Below are 16481 nucleotides of genomic sequence, written 5' to 3' on the forward strand. Positions count from 1 at the left end.
AACAGACACATCAAGACCTCTCCAAACTATTTGGAGAGGCTCTGCACCTTGAGACCATTGGCTGCCAACCGTTCCAAAACAACCTGGAGTCCTTGTTTGCAGCCTTGTTTGCCTGGAGTCCTTGTTTGCACGTGTGTGGCACAAGCCCAGCACCCTGCTCACAGCATCGCTCTGGTATTTAGAGGAGGCAACAGGCAACCCCGAGCACAGACCCCCTGTGTGCACGTCTGCATCCCAACAGAACCGCGTTGAAGGCTCTGCAGAAGATCTACGCTTCCAAGACCAAGGTATCAGAAAATGCCCTGCATGCTACAGCCTTGCCCTTTGAAGCCAGCTGAGGCTTCAGACATTTGGGAAAAAAAGGGAAGGGGAGCATCATCATGAAGGGCGAGTGACAAGAAAAAAACCTTGTGGGCAGAACAAAACAGAAGAGAGATAAGAAGCAAATAATAATAACGACAAAAAGGCCTGAGAAAGCAGATAAAAAAACCCACTAATTTCAAAATCACCGTGGAAGAGCAGACTTCCAGCTTTCAGCTTTCAGGGTCAAAGCTTAAAAAATAACTCTCAAAAATTCTAGGGAACTAAGAAATTTCTGAGTTTTAAAGATTTCTTGCAGTAATGGACTTAAGCAGATCAAATTATTTATCAAAAAAGATCTAAACACAACATAGGCACAGTCTATAAATAACTGAAACAGGAAAATGCTAGATGACAGGAGATAGTGTGCAAATGTGCAAAGGCAGCCAAAACTCTGACAGAAGTAAACTGTATCTAGCAAGCAAGTCTTAAGAAAAACGTGTAAAGCAAATGAACTTAGGTAACTGCAGGCTTCTCAGCACTTTTTAAAAATGCAGAAACTCCCAGGCAGTTCCTCTTTAGCCTCTGCACAAAGCATTTGCTCAAGACTTGCTCAGAAACGGCCCGTGGTAGCCTGAAGAAGCTGTTAGGCTGAACTTTGTAATACTTCTTGTGTTTCATGTTAGGTCTTAATGTGAAAAGTTCAAACTAGAAGAGTTGGGCTTGATGCTATCTACTTATAGACAAAAAAAATAAAGCCCCCCACTGTAAGAATTATCAGAGGAAGTACTATGGCTCTGTCAAACAAGGTCAGAGTAGATGAAGATGATGGTATCTTAATAATAAATCAAAAATTATCTTAGGTATGCAGGGATAGAATGAAAAGTAGCTCCTTAGAGAGGTACACGTACACTTAAATTCCATGCAAATTTGCATTGCCTTCTCGATTAGGATTTTCAAGTTCAAACTCACATAAGAAACAGAATTGTATAATTCAATCCTTAGGTTATAAACTACAACGTAGAATCAAGTCCCTCCCACAGCAATGCAAGAGCCCAGCTCAGGGCAGGCCCTGCAACAGCGCCCCGCTCAAGGCGCAGAGGAAGTCCCTATTCAGATGCAGAAGAGAGGACTGAGCACTGGCACGCTCACCAGCCGGGTCTTTTAGTTTTGGCAAACCACGCCAGCCAGACCACGAGATTCATGCACACCACATCCACCATATGTGCTTTAAATGCACATATTAAAAAACAAACCTAAGAAATCCCCCAAAGTGCACCCCCAAACTTCACTTGTTAAACCATGAGTTCCAAATTTAAAAGCCGCATAAATCCACTAAAAATGCACTTTTTTAATGGAGGGGAAGGGAGACAGGGGCACCAGGGGAAAGAGGGGACTGACTTCACAAAACACGTTCCATGACTCCAGTAGGTTCCGAGGAAGCTCCCGGTGCTCAGGAGGAGAGGCTGGGGCCTCCCCCGCGCAAAGGGCCGGATCAGCAGTCTGAAACCGCAGCGTGCGGCGAGGGGCAGCACACGCTGCACGGGTCCAAAACCGCACTCAGCTCGAACACGTTTTCCCCCCGCTTCTCCTCCGATGGAGAGGGATCGCAGCGTGTTGGGCAACGCGCCAGCGCGACCGCACACCCGAGCACGCTGCCGCAGCCCGGGCTCCATCCGCGCCCTTCTCCCCTGTCAGTGATGCGCCCAGAAAACACCCCAAACAAAACCAAACAAGCAACGCGCAGCCGCGGGTGTCCGCAGCTCGCGATCCCTGCGGCGGGCAGCAGGAGCAGGCGCAGCCGGCCGGCGGCCTCGCCGACGAGCCGCAGGCGCGGTGCTCCTCACACACGCTCCTAAACCCATCTCCTTCCGCATAAAGCCCAAAGGAGCAGCACGCCCACGCACAGAGCACCAGGAGACAGCTCCCGAAAGCAGAGACGTTCGGGGATGTCCAAGAAGGCGTTGGTTTTGATACGCCACGTCTTACGTAACCCAGAAAGATCCCAAACCCTGAAATTTGCAAGGGAAAATATTATTTCTTAACTTTTTTTTTTTAAAAAAAAAGAAGAATCATACCAAAGTCTGAGATATTTGTGCTTAAACAACTTATCAAAAGTACTACCTGGTGACAAGAGTTCTAGAATATTGTATTACTTTTTGTAGATGGGAGCACGGTTTCATCCGGCTGAAAACAGGTGTCGGGAGGGCTTGTCCTGGACCTTTTGGCAGGCCCCCATACACATTTTTGTTCCATTTTTTAGATGGATGCATTTGATCCCCAAGTGTTTGGGCAAGTCTCCAGGCTCTAAATAAGGCAAAGAGGAAACCTCTCGGGGTTTTAAATAGCAGTTCCTCTGACACTGGCTCTCTTCTCTCGGACGTTTGCAAAAGCATCTTTGGATTTTAAATTAAGCAAGAACCCCAAAGCCATTACCCCACTTCGCAGGACAGGATACGATGATGAAAATCAGGAAAATTTAGCTTGCAGCCATTGAAGAAGAGGAAGAGTAGCCTTCACAGAGGAGGAACAAAGATGTTCAGCAGCCCATCCATAGCAGGAGAGAAATTAAACCAGGGATAAACTTCCACAGCTGACTGCAGGCCCTCCTGCACTGGCACCTAGGGGACCAACCTCGGCAAACGCCGCGGGAATTAACGACACCGTTCCCACAGGAACAGGCCCGGGCTGCTCAGCAGAGGGACTCCGGTTTGTTGGGAAGTTAAGGCCTGTCCCTGTGGCAACACAACATTTTTGTGTTTCGTCTGCTCCACTGTGTCATTCCTCCAGGTTATCGGCTTAGAGAAAATAAATCAATTAAAGTCTTTTTTTCTGTGAAGAATTTGTTGTTTCAATATTCCTTATAACATTCCTACTCGATAACGCAGTCAAACTGTTGAGACTCCGAGCACAAAAGGCTCTTATGGGGGCCAGAGCTAACAAAAGGAAGAGATTTTCTCTTCGAAGAAGAGAACAGCAGTGACTGCAATCACTCAATGCTCGACCAACCCTCCAGAGCTCCCTCAAACCTTCACTTAAACATAATTTCCATTCTGCTCTAATTTAATTAAACCTCAGCAGCACCAGCTGATCAATGACCTGCCTATCAATTCAGGCTGAGCTGACAGCTCTCGAACAGAACAGTAAGCCAAGTGCTTCGGAGGACAGTAATATGCTGCATATTCTCAGTTTGAGTGCTCTTTCTCGGTGCCTTGGGTGACAGAACCTGTCTTTTTGAAAAGGGGATTAACCTACCCCGTTCTTTTCAGGATTTAAGCCTTCCCTAGTTTCCAAGCAACAGATCTGCATATGCTGAAACAACAAAGAAAAAAAGCTTCTCACATCTTTTATCAGCCTACATGATTAAAGTAAAAGACAGAAGAAAGCGAAGAGCAGCTGACAGCCCTCTGTGGGACAGAGCTGACAGGCAGCCGAGCTTTCAAAAATGAGAATTGTAACAGGAATTGTAACAGGAAGGCTCAATAGGTGCAAGAGGGAAAACCAAAAACTGTAGCACTGAATTACCTCATCCCAGCAACCTTGCGAAGCCCAAAGAACAGCTACATAAAGGGAAAAAAAAAAAAAAAACATTTAGCATTAGACTACTGGGGGATATCACGGCTCTCATTATCCGCCTGGCCGTGCCAGGAGAGCGGCCTGGGAGAAACAGCAGACTTCAGGGAGCAGATACGGACCTGAAGGAGAGCGTAAGGCACAGAAAAGCCTCATTTTGGAAACGTCCCCAGACCAGAAGTGTTCCACGTTCAGTCACACGTGGATTTCCCACATGACGTGGATTTCTCACGTAATTGCTCTTCCTTAACATCAGCTGACATTAACACCTAACTATTTTCTGCCCGCAGCAGGTAAGTATCCTACCAAATATGTCTAATTACACCAAGACAGACACACTTTCTTTAAACAAGCAGCACCTACAACACGAGTATCCCATCAAGGTTCAGAACCTCAGTGACGTGGCCATGTTACCACCTCGCACACAGGTTTTGGGCACCACAGGATATTCCAGCAGACAGGAATATCCTGTCTCCCGCTTTTCCGAGCCGGCATGGCCGTTCCTGGCCTCCCGCAGCACCCTCACGGTGAGGAGGACGCAGCTGTTCGCACTGCTCTCACTGAGGTAACGGGCGAGCTGCCGCACCGACCACAGCAGCCGGCGGGACACGGCCGTGCTGGCCGAGTGACCGAGGGCCTCGCTCTACCTCAACACCCTGCACAGCCTCGAGCACGTGTGCGTTCACCGGGAGGCCTCTCTCCACCCCAACACCCTGCACAGCCTCCAGCACGTGTGTGTTCACCAGGAGGCCTCGCTCCACCCCAACACCCTGCACAGCCTCGAGCACGTGTGCGTTCACCGGGAGGCCTCTCTCCACCCCAACACCCTGCACAGCCTCCAGCACGTGTGCGTTCACCAGGAGGCCTCGCTCCACCCCAACACCCTGCACAGCCTCCAGCACGTGTGCGTTCACCGGGAGGCTTCGCTCCACCTCAACACCCTGCACAGCCTCCAGCACGTGTGCGTTCACCGGGAGGCCTCGCTCCACCCCAACACCCTGCACAGCCTCCAGCACGTGTGCGTTCACCGGGAGGCTACGTATCCTGCCACCAACACAGCGGGTCAGGAACAGCAAAAACCTGCACTGAGAATGGGGAGACGAGGTTGGACAGAATGTTATTTCCCAAGGGCTGCAACTAAGTGCAGCCTCTGCTTTCTGAGAATATCCCTAGGCAGCTCCTCAAAGGAGCCGTCACAGCGGCATGGCAGAAGCTCAAGGCCAAAAAGCCCGATCCAAAGGAATCCCACGCGTGCAAACAAGGAAGGAGAGTCAGTAACTGCAGGACACAACTGCCTCCAAGGGCACTGGCGCTCTAAGAATTTAGAGGGGGCATTTTGTTCGTTAAATCCACGCAGCTAAGCTCAAAGCCAAAGTTACAATGCCCCAATATCCAAAAGATCTGCTCTTGGTGGGGCCTGATGGCTCTGACAGTTTGCACTGCCATGATGCAGAATTTAGGTTACTTCAATCAAAAAGGGACGCATCTGCTTACACGCTCCCAAGCAGCAATATAGGGTGGGAAGAGCATCAGTCTGTCACGTTACAGATTAGGCAGAGACTGAGAGAATGACCAAATTCTGACATCCTTAGACTGCAACCCAAACAAGAGTAATAACCCCCATGCTTTAGACACAGCACTTATTTAACCATGGGAATTCAGGCTATAGTTTTATCTAAAAGAAAAAGTGTCATATTTTTGTGTCGGGGGGGTTGCATTGGTCTGTCCCAGCAGCTGCCCATGGGGACAGGCTGCCCCAGCCGCACAGCTGGGAATTCCGGCCTCGCGGGGCCCCCGCCGCGGGCGCCAACGGCTCCGCACGGCCCCGCGGGGCACCACAAGGAGTAACTCGCTCCCGCCGCGCAAACCCACGCTTCAGACTGCGGCTTCAACACCCGCGTGTTCAGGGGTTAAAACAAATCACGGAAATACAGCAGCAAGGGGTGGAGGAGAAAAAGGAAACAGGCAGCTTTTAGCAGCACATTAAGCTTTCTTTTTTCTCTAAATGAGCTCATGATCTGCAAGGTCTTATCCTTTCATTTTTGTACAATAAATGGAAATACGCAACTTTATTGAAAATTCTTCATCAATAGCTTTTCTCCTGACACCACTTGACAAGTATCCGCATCTATGTAGCTCGAGCAACGTTTCTGAACTGGCATTCAGAACATAATATTCAGCACACTCTCCTCCTGCATTTAATTTATGCCAGTGAATCCACTCAAAGAAACCAGAGCTACACTCTAAGATGACCATAAAGCAATTTCAGGTTTACAGCACCAATTATAGTGCTACTGCTTCTTCCTTAATATTATACTCATTCAGAAGAGCACTGCAGACGTCCAGCATTGCTAACTGTTTGCAGAGACACCATCATGTTGCAAGAAAAGCTATCCCCTATCTGAAGTCTTGGGATGCCTTTTGGGGAAGGGTGAAAGACATTTTTGCTCCAAACCAGCAGTACTAGAAGTCAAAATATTTGACTAAAATTTTATATTGCTTCTTTTTGTATCGAGTGGACTGTAAATCCTACTATGCCTGTGCTTAAAGTAGCTTTTTTTTTTTTACATTTCCTCAGATAGAGCAGTGCAGCATTTTTGTGCAGAACGGCCCTTGAATGACCGTGCTTGGTCGTTTCATTGCCACCTTCATGCCTTATTTCATTACCTTCCTGAAGAGCAAGATCCTTCCCCTCCAAAGGCAGCCACGCTCCCAAGGGATTCCTGCTCCAAGGCGCTCTTCCAAGGGGGAAAAGGGGACAGTCACCTCCGGCCAGGAGGCTGGGACAGCAGGACCCTCCTGGCCCTCTCTGCATTCACCTCCATGGCATGAAAAAGCCAAAATCACCTCCCTGCTATGGGCCTAGCCTCGGTGGGCTGCCCAGCCATAAAATCTCTCGTTATTGAGCTGTCGGTCAGTCCAGGGCACGGGTGAACTTGCACCATGGAGGGATTTTTCTACTGAGATGACAAATAGGATAAGTCTTTGTACCATAACAACAACTCTTTGTACCATATCCACTTTTACCACCACCCTACTTTGTTTTTCCAGCTAGCAGAAGCCTGAAACTGCCTCGTTTCCCCAAAAACATTGAGTTGTCTGAAGACAAGACCTTTTCTACAATATAAACGCTTGCGAACATGCATCTATTTATAACACAAGTGAACAGCTAAAAATGTACATAGCGACATCAAGGAAAATCCTTTAAGCCCTGTAAAGAAAAATGAGCTTTGGGTTTTCCTGAGGGTGTGCTTAAGAAAGATAAGAAGCAACTACCCAAAAGTTTAGTTACAACATCTCTACAAAGATAGAAAGATTATCTGCCAGTTTGAACCTTCTGCCTTCCTCAAGCAAGTTTCATCAGGGCCTCATGTTCCTTTTACCACTAGGAATACAGAGCACGTGGATTACCACAAATACATTTAAAGCAAGCAGACCAATGACACACACTCTCACCTACCCATATTACACACCTGCACTACTGGATCCGAGCTACGCACATGCACTTAAAGAGACTGATACACACGGCTTTACAGTATTTGTTACGTATTCAAACAGCAACGCAGCAAAACACTAACAAAACCCACTGAGAGAATGAGGTAATTCAGACTGTCAGAGGTCACTTAGAACATGTTACAAACACCAAAAGTTTTGAAATTTGTTTTCTTTCCTACTTGCTGTTAAATCCTAAGCTAATATAAAATTGAGGGCATCTGTTTCAATGAATCATACTCCTGAGCACATGCATTTATATACAATTCATCTGAAACATTTCACCCTTGTGAATGGCCATTCACACTTAGTGGCGCAGGTCAAGCTTCTCCAGCATTCCTCATAGGAAAACCAGCCCTCCACAGCTTGCTTCAAGAATAATCACCTCCTCGGCTGGAACTTGTCATAGCCACAGTTATTTAAAAAAAAAAAAAAAAAAGTGTATCTATATTATACATATATATACACATACACACGCAATAAAAATCCAGAAACTTGCACTATCACAGTTTCAGGAGAAGTCAAATCAACCTGACTTCTGATTCACTACAATGTAACATGTTTGTCCAACATCAAAGTTTGCTTTACCTGGTAGTACAGTAAGGAAACCACATTAAGAACTTACCCACAAAATGCATAACAATGAGTGCAAAATGAAACTGCAAAATTCAAACAAATGTATAACTGGGTATTATCCTAAAACTACTTTTCTCTTGTGTAGCACTGCAAGTGATCCTAGCAGCTTTGGGGCAAAGAATGAATAAAACCAAATCTGAGAAAAAAGGGAACTTTGTGAAGGGTTTCGTTCTCACACAACTGTGTAACCCCAATCTAACTGCTTGAAAGTTTCAATCCTTTGAGCAAGGCTTATTCCGAATTTCTTTAAAAGCTTTAAGAAATGAAACAAAAAGACAAAAAAAATTAAATCAGCTGGTTTCTGAAAACAGAGTTCTTAGAAGATCGCAAATCCTGTCCGAGGGAACCGAAGTCACCTTCCAACCACCTTTCTCTCAGAATGAACAAATGAACAAAGCATTAACCAAAGTAAATCAGGCAAACCTTAACATAAACATAGGCCTGCAATCTTTTATTATATTTTAAAGACAATGTACTAGGTGAAGAGAGCATGTGGGCTCAAGCCCAGAGGCAGGTTTCCGCCTCAAGAAAGCCAAGAAAAGAAAGATTTTTGTTACTAATGCTTTTGATATTACACATGCATGAATACATTAAAGATCAACCAATTTTTGTAAAGTCAGAGTGTCAAGAGTCAAAAAATGAAAAGCTTGCATTGTTTGTGGAACATTCACTTTCTTTCAGCACAAACCTTTTTGCAATTTATGTAGTTTCACTCAGTAGGTAGTGCAGCATCTCAGTGCTGAGCACGGGGCTCTCACTGCTTCTCTACTCTCTCTCATGATCATGACCCTCAACAGCTACTGACCAAACCAAAGGGCAGTGAACAGAACACACAAGGTCTTACTCATCTTCAGCATGGGAATTTTGCCTATTTTTCTTAAAATTCTGGGCTGCTTCTTCCTTCTAAATAATAGTAACAACAATAATGACACAGGTCTAACAATCTGAAAATCACAAAGTACTAGCTTGCTGATGATACCAAACTAGGAGGAGTAGCCGATACCCCAGAGGGCTGCGCTGCCATCCAGAGGGACCTGGACAGACTGGACAACTGGGCGGTGAAAAACCTCATGCAATTCAACAAGGTCAAGTGCAAGGTCCTGCACCTGGGGAGGAATAACCCCAGACACCAGTACAGGCTGGGGACCGACCTTCTGGAGAGCAGCTCTGCAGAGAAAGACCTGGGTGTCATGGTGGACAAGTTGACCATGAGGCAGCAGTGTGCCCTCATGGCCAAGAAGGCCAATGGGATCCTGGGGTGCATTAAGAAGAGCGTCTCCAGCAGGTCGAGGGAGGTGATCCTGCCCCTCTACTCAGCCCTGGTGAGGCCGCATCTGGAGTATTGTGTCCAGTTCTGGGCTCCACAGTACAAGAGGAATGTGGAGCTGCTGGAGAGAGTCCAGCACAGGGCTATGGGGATGATCAGGGGCCTGGAACATCTGCCCTATGAGGAGAGGCTGAGGGAGCTGGGCCTGTTCAGCTGGAGAAGAGAAGGCTGAGAGGGGATCTAATCAGTGTCTATAAGTACCTCAAGGGAGGCAGTGAGGAGGATGGTGCTGGCCTCTTTTCACTGGTGGCCACCGACAGAACTAGAGGTAATGGCCACAAACTGAAGCACCAAAAGTTCCACAGGAACTTAAGGAAAAATTTCTTAACAGTGAGGGTGACAGAGCACTGGAACAGGCTGCCCAGAGAGGTTGTGGAGTCTCCCTCTCTGGAGATCTTCAAAACCCGCTTGGATGCAGTCCTGTGCCACGTGCTCTAGGTGACCCTGCGTGTGCAGGGGGGTTGGACTAGATGATCTCTAGAGGTCCCTTCCAACCTTAAGCATTCTATGATTCTATGATTCTATGGAGATGTTGTATCAACCGCATCCCTTTCCTTAGGGAAAAAAATCCAAGCTGCTTTTACAGAGAAACATTGCTGGAAACTTCTCAGCAGACAAGATGAGTGAGCTTCAATACTGAGATTAAGTCTTTCCGACTGTGCCCCAAATTTTCCAAAGGCCTTTTGCAAATACAGCCAGGAAAACAGCGGCTGCCTGTGCCAGCCAGACCTCCCAGGAAAGTTTGCCAAGAAGGCTTTAAGAGGCTTTTATTGAAAAGATCAGGAGGAACTCTGCATTAAAAACAAAAACAGTTATTAAAAGGGCCAAAGCAGGAGTCCGATGAAACCGAGAACCAGACAGGGCATCACCGTGAGGGCTAACAACGCAAGCGCAACCATATAGCTCAGAGACACTCAGCCTCAACACAGAACAGTTTATAAATCTGCAACTAATATAAACACAAACCAAAGATCATGAAATTGTGCCACAGCATTGTCAGAAGCTCCCATCTGGAAAACGCACCAACCAATAACACCCTATGCATAAGTTTTCGGTAAGGTTACTCTCATAAAGCTTTGGCAAGTAAGGAAATTAAACGCAATAAGGGCTAGAGATGCTCATCAGAGAACTAACCTTTATTGGTTTATAGTAAAGCCTTGTTAGACCTTCTAATTAAGGAGAATTTCCCCAGACATTCTCCAATATTTGCGTGTGAGCAACCACCGCGGGCAGCTCCGCTCCGAGCCATGGGGACGGCTTCCTCCCAACATCTCTCCCTGAGACACAAACAGCAATTTACATGTCTGAACACTAGGCAAACCTGTCATCAAACAGTGCAGGGATCAAAGGGAAGGCAGCGAAAGGCAGAAAGGTAAAAACTATTCACAGACTTCCCGATGAGCTACAGAAACACACGAAATCCATGTCAGCGCTGACCTGTTTGTTCATCGTGGACACACGCAAAAGGGAGAGGGTTTCCAGGAAGCCTGCTGCGGAACTAGGTATTCACGCTATTAACTCTCGCTACAGCCTAATTATTTTAATTAGGGGACACCCAACTTCCTCAAGAGTCCTGCTCTGGTTGTGCAGGCAGATGCTTGGTCGCCACCGAGCAGCAGGACGCTTCGGCGCAGGGATCCCTACTTGCCGCTTTCCACTCAAGCTGCTGGCCAGCATGGGCAGCAAAGCTTCAGCAGCGCAAAGGAAGATGCAGGTGCCGCATGAGAGAGGACAACCAGCAAACTCGCACAGCACGCAGGTCTAAAAGGTGCTACGGAGCTTGTGGAGTCTCCTTCTCTGGAGATCTTCCAAACCCGCCTGGATGCCACCCTGTGCCATGTGCTCTGGGTGTCCCTGCTGGAGCAGGGGGGTTGGACTAGATGATCTCTAGAGGTCCCTTCCAACCTCAACCCGTCTGGGATTCTAAAACCTCTTCCAAAATGCTCCCTGTAAGGGTTTACACCCCTTTTTGCCTGCCCCCAAAGCGGCCACCAGTGGGTCCTCTGTAGCTATCCTGCAGGGCAGTGTATCTATCTATATATATATGTATATATAACACACACATATACATAGCACATACATATAGTATGTACTTCCCATGTATATATATACATATACCCATGTTTATCTCCGCATACGAACCACGCCACACAAGGCAGCCAACAGCACGAACCGACCAATTCCGGCACCGGGAGGAAAGGAAAACATTCCTGCCGCATCCAAGGAAGCCACCAACAGCTCCGGAGCCGCGACCGCCCTGATGGGGGCGGCGGAGGGGGACGTTATTTTTAGCTAAACAGCAGAGTAAATAACCACCCCGCACACGCTCCCCCACGGAGCGCGCGGCCCCGCGGCCTGCGCCCCGCGGCGCCCCCCGCGCAGCGCCCGCCGCCGGGGACGAGAGGAGGCCCCGCTCGCTCCGTCCCGCTCCGTCCCGCCGCTCACCCGCTGTGCGGCGGCTCCCGGGAGGGCCGCCCGCCGCCGAGGAGGGGGCTCGGCCCGGCCCGGCTCGGCCCGGCCGGCGGCTGCGCTCCCTGGGCCGCGCCTGCCCGGGAGTTTCCTGCCTGAGTCACGGGCCGGGAGCCGCGCAGGAAACTCCCTTCCTGCCGCTCCAGCTCCTCCTCCCGCCGCATCCCAAACCTGCCGCCGCGGCCGCCGCCCGCCCTGCGCCCCGCCCGGCCCGCCGAGCCCTCGCTCCCTCGGGCCCCCCTTGCTTTTCCTCTTTTCTTCCCCCCTCCCTCTTTATTTTCCTCCTTTTTGTTTGTTTTTTTCCTCCCTTTTTTACTTTTTCCCCCTTTCTTATTCCCCCCCCTTTTTCCTCCTTTTTGAGTTTTTCTCCGTGTTTTTTTTTATAATGTTTTTCTCCTTTTTATTTCTTTTTCTTCCCTCCCTCCTCCTTTATTTTCTCTCTTTTTTTCCCCCTTCTCTATAATTCCGTAGGGGAGATGCTAGGTGCAGATACGGATATAAGGACACAGCAGCTCCTCCGTCGCTGCCCGTAACCCCGGCTGGTGCCGCACAGGCCCCGGGAGATGGTGCCACGCACAGGACTCGCACGGCCGGGGCTTCCCCAGTGGCAGGGACATTTCCTCACCTCACAGGTCCAGCATAAAGACCCAAGGCTAATCTTAACCTGTATAGGGATTCAATAGAAAAGCCTTTAAAATATTACCCCTGGAGGGTGCTCCTCTATGCCTTTTTCACAGCTGAAATGCTGTTAATTGAAACTTAAAATAGAAAAGCAAGAAGGCTCATTTCACTCTTAACCACCTCCAAATTTTATTTTTCTGAAACACAGTATCACATGTATGCTCTCTATCTTAAAATTAATGTGCCCTTCCCACATTTTATTTCACACCATTTTTGTTCTATTTCTTCAATTAAGATTTATCCACTTGACACAGAATCCCAAGAAACAAGCTCTTCCTTTATGAAGTTTGTCATGGAAGCTGGTCTATCCGCTCATCGCCAGACAGAACACACGCTTCCTGGATCATACAGGGAGCGCAGGGAGTTGAGAAAACAGGAAAACTATAGCTGTTTGGAAGCATCAGAAGAACCTCTTTTTTCTTTTTTTTTTTTTCCTTCATATTTTAAGTTGCATCCAGTATTTTATGTCCTTTTGAAAATCCTCCCTTGCTCATTAGCAACCCACATAAAATTGCTTTGCTACAGTGAATTTATCACCTCTGTTTTCTACAGCTGCTGGGAGCCACTGTGCTATTAATGCTTTCTGTGCTGAGAACAGAATAGATCAAGGAAAGGAACAATCATTGTGTTTTTCCCCAAAGAAATTTCCACTGTATTAAATTTCCTTAAATAGCCTTTTTTTTTTTTTTTTTTGGTAATAGCATGTACAAGAAAGCCTTTGGGAAGAGGCATTAAGTTGCTCAGCCCACTAATTCTCATGACTTCAGGCACCATTTTATCACTCTGTCCTACTATCAAGAATTTCAACAGTTCGAGGATAAATTACACACCATTTCAGAATGCTGTTGTTGCTACCTCATCATGTGGATGACGCAGCTTTTGGGTGCTCTGCAGTTTAGCCCCCTGGTACATGAAAAGTTTTGCTTCTAGGATGTGGCTGGTTATTCTCCCCTAGGTGCTCATGCACACACAGGATGTATTTTGAGTACAAAGATCAAGTGGAAGATTCTCATCCATCACCTTCCCTTATCACCTTAGCCTTTAAACCCCAGACAAGTGGATGCTCTAGGAGACTGCTACAGCTGGAGCCTTCAAGTTTCTAAAACTTGAAGGATCCAACGGATACTGTTCAGTGAGACCCTCCTTACGCTCTCTTCCCCAGTCAGTCCTTAGTGCAAACAGGTCATTACAGTGAAGAGTAACTCACCTTTGTGAGACAGGATCATGCTTTGTCTGCTGGTCCTGGATTAGTAGAAACTTACAGAGGCCTTATCTTAGGGCAACCTAAGAAGATATGATGAAATTTGTAAAACTCTACGGTCTTTGGAGACTGAAAAATAGTTTGGAAGAGAGGGTCAGGAGCATTGTCATTAGTATTATTATTATCTTTAATTAGCCTGCGATTTGGAGATAACTAGCTTTAATCCATGCTAGCATAGAAAACAGAATCAACAACTACTTCTTCTATTTCCTGATTATATCGGTAGCTTCACACAAAGGTCCTCAAGGACATGAGTTAGATGGAAGGTAACCAAGTGTTTAAGTTGAGCATAACCAAGCAATCACTAGGGAATTCAAGAACACTGAATGGCCCAGAGATGGCAGAAGTTTACAGGAAAGAAAGGAAAGCAAGGAAGAGAAAATAAAAAGATGGAACCAGGTAGGGAAGGGGCTCTCTCTTAGGGCTTCTGTGACAGAATGAACCTGAAGATAAAGCAAGCAAATGAGGAAGAACTTTTCTACTGTGAGGGTGACAGAGCCCTGGAACAGGCTGCCCAGAGAGGCTGTGGAGTCTCCTTCTCTGGAGATCTTCCAAACCCGCCTGGATGCCACCCTGTGCCACGTGCTCTAGGTGTCCCTGCTGGAGCAGGGGGGTTAGACTAGATGATCTCTAGAGGTCCCTTCCAACCTCAACCCTTCTGGGATTCTGTGAAATATGGAGATAGTCTAGACAAAACTGTGACAGCCTCCAGTGACGCAGTGCAGTGCAATTTCCCAAGTAATTTTAGAACAGACATAATATCATACCTTGAATATTAGAATTTTTTTCTAAAACCATCCAACCAAAATCTTATTTTTAAGTACGCAAATCTGTGTTTGCCCTTCCACCCCTGTATCAGTGCTGCTTGATGTAATTGAGAGAATTGAACATTTTTATGATTTCAACTACTTTTTCTCCTCTTTTTTCAAAAATCCCATGCAGGCGTCTTCATGCCTTAGCATAAAGTAGGATAATCTGGCTGAGAGTAGGATCTGAACATTTTTTTCTCCATGTGTTTTCAAGTCTTCTAGGGTCAGAATAATTGCCACATGACTATAGACCTGATTTTTTTCCTTCTCTTCCAATAGTTGATCAAAATCTTTCTGCCCATAATCATTCATTTTTAACTACAAAGTATAAATGTTTATTATTTTATACTTTCTAGACCAGAGCATTTGGGTCAAAGGACATACCTTTTCTCATTTAATATCAAAAGGCTAGTCAGTATGTATGAAAGTAGCAGCCATGAGTTCAGAAAAAAATAAACTAATAAAAAGGTCCCAGCAAAATAAGAGAAATCTGCCACCTAGTGGACTTCTTTTAAATATAGTTTTAAATTAGAAGATACCTCTTAAAAGCTTAGAATGTTCAGTTTTAACATGCTCTTCTGGGTATTTTTTTAAGCTTTCCTTAGTCAGTTCAGAAACAAAGACTATGACAGAGCCCACTTAAATCCATTAACACATGCAATAAATCACACCTGGTAAATCATACCAGTGTTCTAGCACTAACAAAATTGCTTACTTTAAATCCTGGAAGTATAAGAGAAGCACACACAAACATTAGGTCTCTTCCATCAAAGAGGAGATGATCCAAAGTCAAGATTCAAGTAAACTCAGCAACAACTAATAAAAAAAGTAAATTGAAAAGCAGGGTAAAAAATGCCCAGAAATAACAGACACAGAATAATAGACACAGGACAGAAGCCAAGCAGTGACACCACTCTGTGAAGAGATCAGAAAATATTCCACAGAAAATTGGGTGAATGAATAGCTAAAATACTCCTAAATAATATCCTCCTTTTTCTGACTAGGCATCAATTAAAATAGGCATTTCCCACAGATCCGGTGAGAAAGTCTTGGTAGCATCACAGGAGATGCACAGCAAAAGAAAGGATTCATTCTCCCAAGGCTTTGTGGAAGGAGGGCATAAAATAAAGCCAAAGATATTCAGCAGCTGAGTCTGGCTTCCTCACAGAAAGCCAAGCACCAAGGATGTCCGTGACCAGAATCAGCCAGTGCTCCTAGCGCCAGATTTTCCATCCTGCTTGTGTGCCCGTGGAAGAGCAAACGAGTACTGGAGACTGGCTGAGAACCAGCTCGCAGCCAAGAGCAACCTCCAAGACACACAAAGGCCTCTGCACAGACTGTGCAAGGGCAATTCCTAAGCTGGAATCTTAGGTAAACCAGCAGCACAGAGCTTTAACTAGCAAGGAGTTCCTTCAATAAAACCAACAGTCACAAGATAGGGGTTTCCTAGGAATTAGTGTTTCATGAGAAGAAGGATTTTTTTCCCTGCTATCCAGCTGACATTACCTAAGGCAGGTTTATTAAGAGCAGTCATTTCACTGAAGCTAAGGTGATCGGTGTATAGAAGGGAAAAAAAAATAATACAAAGCAACCACTTTTTACATTTTTAAAAGTACATGGTGCAAAATTTGTGTGTACTCAAAAGTAATGAATTGGTATAATTACTACTGTTAATAGTGGTCTACCTTTCACCTAAAGCATCCCTACATCAAGTGAATAGCAGAGGATTAAAGACTGTGTTCTCTAAAACAAAACCTTCCCTCAGTCATCAAAAAGGAACACGCTACAGGGCAGCAGAAAATTTACCAGTATTGCACATTAAAAAAAATTCATTTTACTGAAAAAAACCTAAATTGGGAGGACCTCCTGAGATCATCAGATCACATGAGAATCGCAACATTCATTTTCAGAGAAAGTAATTATTGCTACAGAA

General features: G+C 46.2%; 1 protein-coding gene across 2 annotated transcripts in view; it reads right to left on the reverse strand.

The window, feature by feature from the left end:
* CYFIP1 (cytoplasmic FMR1 interacting protein 1) overlaps positions 1-11788 on the reverse strand; it is a 65997-nt gene extending 54209 nt beyond the window's left edge. For both annotated transcript variants that reach the window (XM_088521825.1, XM_088521826.1), the window contains exon 1: positions 11774-11788. The gene's annotated coding sequence lies outside the window, so the exon portion shown is untranslated. The remainder of the gene's footprint in view (positions 1-11773) is intronic.
* Between the last annotated feature and the right edge of the window lie 4693 nt (positions 11789-16481).

Source organism: Tinamus guttatus, unplaced genomic scaffold (genome assembly GCF_059628265.1).
Source record: "Tinamus guttatus ecotype Peru unplaced genomic scaffold, ASM5962826v1 Tinamus_guttatus_pri_ptg000134l, whole genome shotgun sequence".
NCBI lineage: Eukaryota > Metazoa > Chordata > Aves > Tinamiformes > Tinamidae > Tinamus > Tinamus guttatus.